We start from the raw sequence: 11,236 nt of genomic DNA on the forward strand, positions 1-11,236 counted from the left end.
GCCCAACATTTGTTTGCCGTCAAACCCACAGAGAGGTGTCAAGATGAGACCTTCCTTTCTAGAAAAACAACAGATCCGATTGTGTGTTTAAAACAGGTTTTCATGTTAATGGCCATGCAAATAATGACTGTTGTTTGTCAGATGCAGATGCAGAAAAATTGCAGTGCTGTTTTGCTACCTCAAAGCTCTATTGGAGAAAGTCGGGGTTGATTTTTGAGTCAACAGAACTTGTGACTTTGAATTAAGAGGAACACTGTTTGCGTCTCGTCTCCAACCAAGGGTCAACATTGTTCTCTTTCAACCGTGACCATGATTTATGTCTAACTTGTAACTGACCATGAAAAACAAACCAAACATTAACCATAAAGGTAACAGAACATATGAAATGTTTTGTTTTATTTTAACAGTTTTAGAAATGATGTTCTGCCATTGAGAGCACCAGATCAGAAAAAAGCTCATATGGGTCATTTTGAAAGGCAGTGACCAAAGATCCATTTGGTCATTTGGTTTGTTAAACTTTTTGGACATAATTGATACAGATAAGCTCCTTCTTTTCTAGCTTTGCACGAACACTGTAAGCGAGGCTGAAAATGTTAGCTTAGCAACTTAGCGCCATGAATGAATGGTAGCAAGGCAACTTGATAGTGACAACTATGAAGAAATATTTCCATCATGCCATTCCCTAAATAATAGTATCAATTCCCTCATTAAGCTGTCGGAAAGATGGCAAACATGGTTTTTTTTAAGGTAGACAGAGGCTACAGATGATTCAACACATCTATTTTTATATAAGTAGTCAAACTAAAATGTATTTTCTCATCTGACTCAGGGTGAGACGGCAAACAAAACTATGTCCGAAAAAAAAGGACTGTTCCTTTAACCCAATTCAACAGTCAGCAGAGACAGTGTACCTGAGGCCGTGTGTTGTCTATTCTGAGCCACTTGATCTCATCCTCCAGCGCCTTCATCTTCTGTGTCCAGCTCTCCTCGTTCACAGTCAGCTCCTTCCTGTGACTGTTCTCCAAAGTGTCACATTTGATTTCATGTTCCTTCTTGCTGCGGCAGAGCTGTGACTGCACCCTGCTCAACATCGTCAAAGTGGTTCTGTGGTTCTCTGCATCAACCATCAGCTTGTCAGTCAAGCTGGAGGCAAAGGATCTCTGTTTCTTCAAGTCTACCTCCAGCTGGCTCAATCTCCTCTGCCACCTTTCCTCTGATTCCCTCAGTTTTGTGGCAGCATTCTCCTCTGCGACCCTGATCACCTCTCTCGAGTGATCTTTTACAGCAGAAAGCCTCTCAGTACTCTGTTCTCTCTGAGCAACCAACAATTTGTTCCTCAAAATATGTATTTCTTCCAGCTGTTGTCTGCTCTGGGCTTCCAAGGCTCTCTTGTCCTTCTGGAAGTCCTCCTCTATCTTCTGGATCCTGACCTCCACATTTTCCTTCTTCTTCTGGGCCTTGTTGTGTATGCTCCTCAGGTCTTCTAGGCTCCTCTGAAACTCCTCCAGCGCTTCAGAGGTGCTGAGCGCCTTCGCTGTCAGTCTTGAGATATTCTCCCTCAGAGTTATGTTCTCACAGTTCAGACTCTTGATGGAATCCTGAGCAGAGAGAAGAGCTCGGTGCAGAGGGTGCGTGAGGGAACCAGGAGTCTTTAGATCTCCCATGTGAGTCTGCACCACTTTGACATAGTCTTCTCTGGCCAGAGGAAATACTGGTGCCTGGCACACGCCGAAAACAGGCGGAGCACTGTGGCTCTGAAAAGGACACAGTTTTAAAAGATAAAAAAATGTGATAAGCATGAATAAGGTTTGAGCTTTGTGTTTGAAAGTTCCTTCAATAAGAGACACTACTGAGAAGTATTTGCCCCAAGTAGGAACTTTAGTTTTGGCTTTTGCACTTTGTCCAAAGATTAAAAGCTTCTAGGTTTATATCAGATATATGGAGATCCCGCTTTTGTCAGAAGTTACATGCTCATGAAGAGTTTTCAAGGAAAACTAAGGTTTTTCAATAACAATAATCCTTATCCCCTGTGCATTAATATAGGTTAATTAGCAACTGCTGAAGTTTTTTGCTCTCAAAGAGATATTGCAGCATAAAGAAATGGTGAATGTAAAATAGTTTAAGATTGACTAAATGTTTTACAAAATGGTCTTTGTAAAACTTGATATTTTTTGAAGCTTTCCTCAGATAAAAACAAACTAGCCCAGTTTCAGGGACTCTGTTGAATAAATTGAGTTCACAAAGTTTCTCCTTTTCAAATTCAGAATACTTACTTCTTGTGTCATCCCTTCATTCTCCATGTCTGAAGAGATGTCATCTGCGTCGGGCTGCTCTGATGCTCTGTACGTGTTTAACGAACGTGGGAGCATGTTTGAGAGCGTGGTAGCCTTGGTGACTCAGTTTAATGATGTTAAAATGTGTTCTAGAGTTCTGGGCTCAGAATCATGCAGATGAGAAAACCTCTGTCTCAGCTGACTTTGAAAAAAAACAAACAAATTGATGACTACAAACTCTCAGAGATGTTACTGCAAGTATTTATTAATGTAAAAGCTGTTCTTAATGAGAAGATGTGGGACATAGACACAGACAAGAACTTCTTGAAACTAGGAAATTCAGCTTTGATTAGGATCCTTCACCACTGTGACGTTTCCCACATGAATAAACACCTTTTAAATAATTTTTTGACCAATAAACACAGTTAAAATGATATTTTATACAAACTGAGGGGCTTTGTGACACAAATAGCTCACAGTGGATGATTGTAGCAAATTATACTGACTCAAGAACTTGTGCAAATTTTTGATACTACTAATTTCTGTTTGATGCCTTTAAATATTTCTACTCCCCAACAAAAAAATACTGCAGATTTTATTCTGCCACATTATTTGTAAGTTAGTAGTTACGAGTTACTTTACAAATTAAGATTTTGCACAAAACAATGTAAACTGAAAAAATAGATCCAGCTCAACCAACTACAGTTACTCCACCACTATATCATCACCCTGATCTCACAAAAGTGACACCACAGTATGAACACATACAACTTGTTCAGGTGTCTTTAAAACAATAATAACTGATGCTGATGATTTTACACTGCTGTCAATGAACTTGGTCCAATAGACCACAGCATCTTGAATCAGGCATCCACAATCAATTGCATGCATTTACATAATATTTATGTTATGTTATGATATTTATACGTTTGGAACAATGGTATTACAGTGAGTGAAAGTTCTTCATTTTAGTGAAATCTGAGCTTTGAGATGTAAAACACTGTCACAGTTGTGAGGGATCACTTCATTGCAGTTATATATGTTTGCTCATGTATCAGCTGCTGATAGGAGAAAGCAAAAGGTCAAAATAATGCCTGTGAGACATATAGGGCCAAATATGCATAGCTCAGAGAGTTTTTGATCAGGTATTGATCCTTTATCAGGCTTTTGAACCTAAGAATGGTCATTTGTTGAGTGCATCCAGAGACTTGTGGGGTTGACATCACATTAACACAGTGAGTCTGCACATTAATCTGAACCAGCTATTTGTATGTGCTGAGGCAAAAAATCACATTGAGGAAAACAGTCATACTTCCTATTTCACAAGAATGCGAGGGTCCTTTACATGTAGCTGTATGAAGTCAATGTTGTTATCATAGGTTGTATGCATAGGATTTGTGCAGAAATCTACATACGGCCAATTTGTTGTGGCTATTATACTGTAATCAATATACACTGATCTACTGCACGTGTGGAAACAGAACTACTACACGTCCCTGGAGTCTGCAGCTGTCCATGTACACTTCCATGTACATGCAGCAATTTTCTCTATTTTGCTTATTGTCACCAGATCTCATGTGCAGAGCCAAACCAACTGTTCTACAAAAGTTGTGTGTGTGTCCACAGCCTGATATATCTGGTCTACTCGCATCTTTGCATTTACTGTGTTTGTAATTGTGGTGCTTTGTGTTCTTGGTCATGTTAGTTTGCTTGCTAACAGGAATCTTGATTATTTCACAGTAAGTAAGCAGGTAAGTAAAGTTGATTCAGTATGGCACCTTTTATAGAGCAAAGTGCTTCACAAGAGTAAAATGTATTAAAAATAAGACCAGAAAAGAAAGAAAACAAAAAAATAAAGTATAGGCAACAGAAAAGACATTAAAAACACCCAAAGGCTTGTTCAGTTAGAAAGAAAAAGACAATTGAATGAGATAAGTTACATCATTGCATTAAAAATCTCATAGTTACTGTAATAAATAGTTAACAAAGGATGTAAAAAGTGCAATAAAACAGTTTAACAAAGAACAGTGCATAGTTCTACGTGAATAATGCTATGCAATAAAAACTTAAAAATTGACAATGTGGCTTTAAATCATTTCACACTTGGACTCATTGAATCCATGAGGTACAATCATTCCCTGTATTTCTTATTTCCTGATTGGAAACTCAGATGAACTAGGGTTCTTTAACCACATGTTGGCACAGCAGTGTGTAAGCTACAATCAAATCTATATTCAATTTTACTTCATTATAAACAGGAATGATCACAGACACATTTACTGACTAATATACCCATTTTGTAACTGACTTATGGTCACACTGAACAAACATCTGATACATTTAGAAAAGAAAAATACTAAATCAGTTGTTTATTGCTTAAACATTTAAGGTGGAAGTATCATAAATAGCCACTATCTCATGTCGTTAGTAGAACAGCTTGAGCCTTGAATCACGGTCATCCTCTCACACCCCAGGTTAATACAGAACAAAAGTTCCTCAACATCAGTGAGGCTGCAGGAAGACTCTACCAGGAAGACGGTGGTCTGATGTCAGTGGTGAGGAGGAAGACTGAGGATGATGGTGGCAGCTGATGTAGTGGTTGTGGAAGTAGGTGGTCATAGCCAGAGGAGGTCCCAGCAGAAGGCACAGCCACACTAAGCCGTTACCATAGTTTCCCTGGAAATAGCCCCCGAGGAAAACAGCCACCAGTAGCTTGAAGGAGCAGACGGAGAGTTAGCTGAAAAACGCTCATCAAGGGTGTTCTCTTGCCCAGGTTGACCTAATGTTAAAGGCCCCCCTTCAGACAGGGTTATGATGTATGTAAAATACTCTACTTTCAGTCATAATTTGTGTCTGATATGGTTTTTCCACACAAAAAAAAAAGTTCAACTACCTTGTTAAAATCCTGAAAATTTCATCTAATTCTTCTCCTTCATTAAAAATGCCAGAATCTATAAATATGCAAGTATATTTCATTTCAAAACATTAACTGCTGGATACAAGTTGTGTATTTCTGCACTGTCCATTCTGAGTGTTTGTGCACTGAAGGCTTCAAGTTTCCACATCACACTTGTGGAAGTTGAATACTGGATCATGATTGGCTCCAACTAGTTGTCATGTCACAAATCATGCTCATAGGCCCGCCCTTTAAAACTGGATTTTCAATGAGCTGAGAGGAACTTTCTACTTTCAGCAGATTAATGTAAAAACAACCTTCTGGTGTCAAACTCTGCATGTACATCATTCTGTATCAATATTGGAGTGAGGGGAACAGAAAAGCAAAGTATAACAGCAAACAGAATGGATGGGCAAAATAAAAAAGCAAAAACAAAACATATGTTGTTTTTTAAGTCACTTTTTCCCCCAGATAAATATGTGTGAAATACTGTGTAATGTTTAATAATCTTACCTCGAACACCATCATGAGAAAGATCCACAGCCGACAGCTGTGCAGAGGCAGTGCAATCATATACTGTGTAAAAGAGAGGACAAAGACATCACTGCAAGTTGTTACTGCACTCTTAGCTTCTTATTAGGCTGATTATATACTTATTATATTATATTATATTAACTTATCAATGGGTAAGAAAGTGAGCTGGTTCTAGTACATGTCACTAGGATGGATTGAACTTTAAAGCTTCAGTGCTGTATGTGTAATTTGTTCATTAAATAAATGTAATGTAATATAATGTTGTGGGGTAGGTTCTTTTAAGCTGCAGTAACTAATTTATTTTGACCTCTTGTGTTGTATAACACAATATAAAGATATCTTATTACCTTTATAGTGTTCTATTATTATTAATAAAATATATTAACACGCCCAGCAGTCACAGAGTAACTTTAGCATTCAGAGTTGTGATTCTGTCCGCCTGATGAATGTAATTCCAATATTCATTATTTTTATGGCTCTCATTTAGTCTCTTTTAAAGATGTTAGATGTGCAACTTTCTTTGCCAGCTACTTGCTAACTGAACTGCTGTTTGGTACTGGACAGTATACAGTGGGTTTATATATATATATATATATATATATATATATATATATATATATATACACACACTTTATATATTTTGTGAAAACAGGAGTTTATCTGATCTGAACAAAACAACTCATTAGAGCTCAGAGAAAGTGCAGGTTTGGGTGATCATTCTCACTACAAGAAACTCATGTCACATTACACATAGTAATTAGAATGTTTACTGTATATAGAAAACAATTGATTACTGGTGCATTAAAGAGCTGTTTAGCAATCTAATAATATCAACACATCTTGGTTTTCAAGATTTAATACAAAAATACAGGAGCTATATGAGTATTCAATATAAACACACAATTAATTATAGATTTTTAATATGTAATGACTAAACTTTATCCAGCATCATTATTATACCTCACAAAGAGCTGCAGACATGAGGAAGACCAGTAACTCTGCTCGTGATGGGGATACGTTCTTTTCCACCAACCGTGTGTACACATGTCTTCATCAGGACCAAGGACACATGAGAAAGGAGAAAGCAAAAGGTCATTTAAACCATGTCATGTGAATGTTATTTAAGCTTTTTAGGCTGAAATACCTGTGACACCACTTCTGAAAGGGAATATTCCAATTCTTCCAGAAAATGATCAGCGTTGTCGCGTTCCTGTAAATGACAGATAAACGGAAGTCAGTCAGTGCTGCACATGCAACAAAAAGACAATGAACAGAAAAATGTTCTGTGTACTGACCACCAGTCTCCGTAAAAATGCCGATCACCAAAGCGCAGCAGCTCTGCACAGATATTCAGGTAGGAGTGACTCAAGAAGAAGAAGAGTAGCCAGAGGAAATGGGTTGGTGCCTGATGGGTAAATACTTGTTAGCAATAGCAACAACATCCCCCACCTGCCCCACCATCTATTTTATTCACAGCGATTTATAGATCTGGGCAATCCAAACTGACTTATTTAAAGCCAGTTGAATTCAATGTTAAAATAAATGGAAATTGCTCACCACCAGTTCCACCAGATGCTCCACTCTCATAGTGATGTCCATACTCTGTGCATTATAAAAAATAATTACAGGCTGGAAACTGTGTATGTTTTAATATTCAAAATAAAGAGGGATTATATTTCACTCACAGAGAAGAAGTTTTCTGACCTCTGGAAGATTGGCTCAATCCACTGAGAAGAAAAAAAGAGATTCAGTACATTAATACCATTCAATGCACTGTAATTTTGCAGTTTGTTAGCACATTCGGAACAAAAAGTAGCTAAAATCATTAAAAATAGCATTTCAAAACATAAAAAACTTTGCCATTATACATTGGCATCATGAAACACAACATATGATACAATTGCTGTACCTGCTGCACAATTCCAACCATTATCTGGATAACGATCACCTGAAGGTAGAAAATGCCATAATTAATAAGCTGCAATGTCTCCATCCTTAAAGCTATAAGATTGCTATGAAAATTGATACACACATATCGTACTGACTTTTCATTTACCACCATCATCAAGTCAACATTTCAGTTTGCCCAATATGGTCAAATACTTGCAAAACTATGACATTTACTTCAGCCTCAGTTGTAGTTTAAGTTTTGTGCTATTGACAAATGTTAGCATGCTAACATGCTGAACTAACATGGTGAACATGTTCAACACTGTTTACTTTAACATTAGCATAGTAGCATTGTCAATTGTGAACATGTTTGCAAACTGACGTTGGCATTTTGCTCAAAGCAAAACTGGCTGCACACTCTTGTTTCAACAGTACAAACCACTTGTGAATACCTATTAGTTTAAAGGATAACTATTTGTGACTGTTATAATATATTGTAATTCATATACTGGCCACATTATTGTAATATGGATTAAAAGATGTCCAAAAGAGTTCTGTCAGACCTGGTTCTCTAAATTAATTTTTGCAGTGTTTATTGATTCTTTTGTTGTATCTAGCCAGTAATATATCCACATTCATTTTGTGTAAATTCCCAGTCTTGCTGGAGCAGATAGGCGCTAACATCATCCTTTCCCTCTGTCTAAAAGTGCATAAAGGCCTCAGTGATAATGGTGCCACTGTTAAGCTCACCATTTCCAGCAGCCTTGGCAGGAGCTTATTGACGCGAACCTTGGGAGTACATGGGAAGTCTCTTTGGTAGCACAGAGTGGGGGCAAGGAGGAAATAATACAAATCTGAGAAATAAAACACAGAGTCACAAAAGGACACAATGTGTCATCATAAACCACAGTAAAGAAATCAAGTATCATTTTGTGAATGAGAGGCATTTTCACCTTGGAGAGTAAGATGTTCAGTGGAGGCTTTTTGTGTGATAGATACATTCTTGCCTATTTCTGAAAAAACACAGACATAAAAAGCAGTAGTTGTTAGATCAGTTTATGTTTTTGTTCTGAAATTCAATCAGTGCTACTACTAAATACCTGCATCGGTAGCCTGTCGGTACCAGCGGTTAGTTTCCTGGTATGAATAAAGTTTCATTCCCAGAACAGTGTAGAACCAGAGAGAGAAAAAGGCACCACCTGGTGGACAAAATACATTTTAATCATTGCATCACATGTGTAAATACAATGTAAAGATGATGCATGTATGGAGTTGTTACCTGTTGATATTGTGGGCTCGTGTATAATGACTGCAGCAGGAAATAGCAAGAGCAACCCCATATTTCCAAGGTGTAAATGATGACCATTGGTGGGGGACAACATACCCTGATAGACATAGGCATAATAGAAGTGTTGACCTTTCAGGGACAGCTATTTGGAGATGTAAAATGTTGACAGGATACGAATACAACTGGTATAATTTTCAGAGGGCTTTTCCATAGCTGTTCAAAAACCCCCCAAAAAAACAAAAACCTGAATGAGTGTAAAATTAGAGAGAAAAAAATACCAGTCTCACCTTATCCTGAGCTCTCTCCAGGAGCAAAGCTATTAGCGCAAACATGTTGGCAGCTGGAATGAACATATAAACAATAAAGATTTTTTGTTCATTCACAGCAAAAGGCAGTGTGTTGTTTTACTATTCCAAGTCTTATATCACAAAAAGGAAAACCGACAGTCTTAATCTGATTGATTTTACCTTACTGATGTTGAAACTATGCTTGCACTTCCATCCGAAAAAGAGTTTCTCACCCAGTATGAGGTTGACAGATGGCCAGTTGCAGTTGTCCTCAATGAGATGTTCCAAGACCTTTTTGACATCTATCAAAAAGCCATGTCTTTTCAAAACAAAGGAAACATTTAATTCAAGCTATGCACATATGTATATAAGCTTTTAATTGTATCTTACAGTCTTCAGCTGATTGAATTGCATGTTTGTATTTTGACAGTGTGTAAAACTTGCTGGCCAAACCGCACTGGTGAAAGGCATAAGATCCGGTTGGAAAAAGCTAGTTAGTGGATCTTAAGCTGTTTTTTTGTGTTGAAATACTGTTAACATGTTCAAGTTTGTTGCTAAGGTTGTTCCAAAGGCTGTTTGTGTTGTTTACTGCGAATTCAGGCTTGAACATGTATGGATGTCTTGAGAAAGACTAAAGAACAAGAGGTGGAATTCTACTACTACAGTTTGTTTCCATAACCTCTGGAGCAGGCAGAAGTCTGCTGAGGGGCGGCTTTTCGAGGGACTAACAAATCAGAACAGAGTGGGCTTAAAGAGACCTAAAACAGCCTGTTTAAGACAGAGGCTGAACTGAGGGGCTGCATAAAGGGTCAGTATAAGTTAAATAAGGAGTTTTTTGTACTGTAAATCATGCAACAATATTCCAGTTGAGCCACAGAATAAAAATGTAGACCTGGAAATGTGCATGTTATGTCAACTTTAAAAGGATAATAAATCAAGAGTTATTAATCCTATTATCTACTATCTAACTATAATAATAAGGATGTGATTTTTAAAAATTCAACAGTCATTCTAAGTTTTTAAAAAAAGTACAATAAATAAGAATGATTGTCTAGAGAATGTTTATATATATGAATGCATCTATTTATACTCACTGTATAAAATTCTCCAAGAACAAGTGAGCATGAGTCAGGACCTAAAGATCAAAATGACACATACAGCACATAAAGTGAAACGTCAGTCAGTCTGAGGTTAAGCGATGAAAGCCAGCAGGAAAAAAACTTTAAGAAAGTAATATCCGCTGTGAGGCGAGATGAGAAGCAGACCAGGAAAATGATGATCCAGTTGAGAATGCCTCTGTAGCCTGTAAAGCTGCTGTTGGAGCTCAGCAAAGAGTCTTGGACACGATGGCAACTGGACAAAGAGATTTGTTTTAATCAGTGTTGCGTGTCCACTCCTTTTTCAACACCAGTATTCAATCAAATGCCATCTTGCAAACTCTGATGTGCATGACTACACCTTTAATCAGTCAAAACTTGGAGATCTAGTCACAAAGAATAAACATATGCCTCAATGTGCACAGCACCTGCACCTTATTACATCACATTATGTTTTAAAGCCATCTGTGAACTCTTGCTGGCATCTTTAATATGATACTTTCTGACATTGGTTTCTTGAAATTTGATTATATGATTCTTGAGTCTGCTAGTGTCTGTTGAGTTGTCTGTTATAAATAAAAGACAGCAGAGAGTGCTTACCAAAGCAGGGATGCATAGGGATGTTCTCCCTCATTGATTGGATCAGCAGCAAAAAAGGAAGCACTGTCAAAGAGGCTTGCGCTGTCCTCTTCAGCCGAGGAAGAGGAGCAGACAGAGGAGAACCTCTTCCTCATCACAGTCATCTCTGAGTCTCACCGTCTCATCCACAAGGGTAAAGTTGGGAAGTTCAGAGATTCAATCCGCTTTATGAAAAACAGCAAAGATAGTAGTAAGTGAAGCATGAAGCTTTTTTGTTGTTGACATTTCCAATAAATATCTGCTTTCCTATTGTACATTACAATCAGCCCTACGGTGCTTGATAGGTAAGTGGGCTAACAGAACTGCAGAGAAATTAAAAAAAATAAAATAAA

Source organism: Scomber scombrus, chromosome 6, assembly GCF_963691925.1.
Source record: "Scomber scombrus chromosome 6, fScoSco1.1, whole genome shotgun sequence".
NCBI lineage: Eukaryota > Metazoa > Chordata > Actinopteri > Scombriformes > Scombridae > Scomber > Scomber scombrus.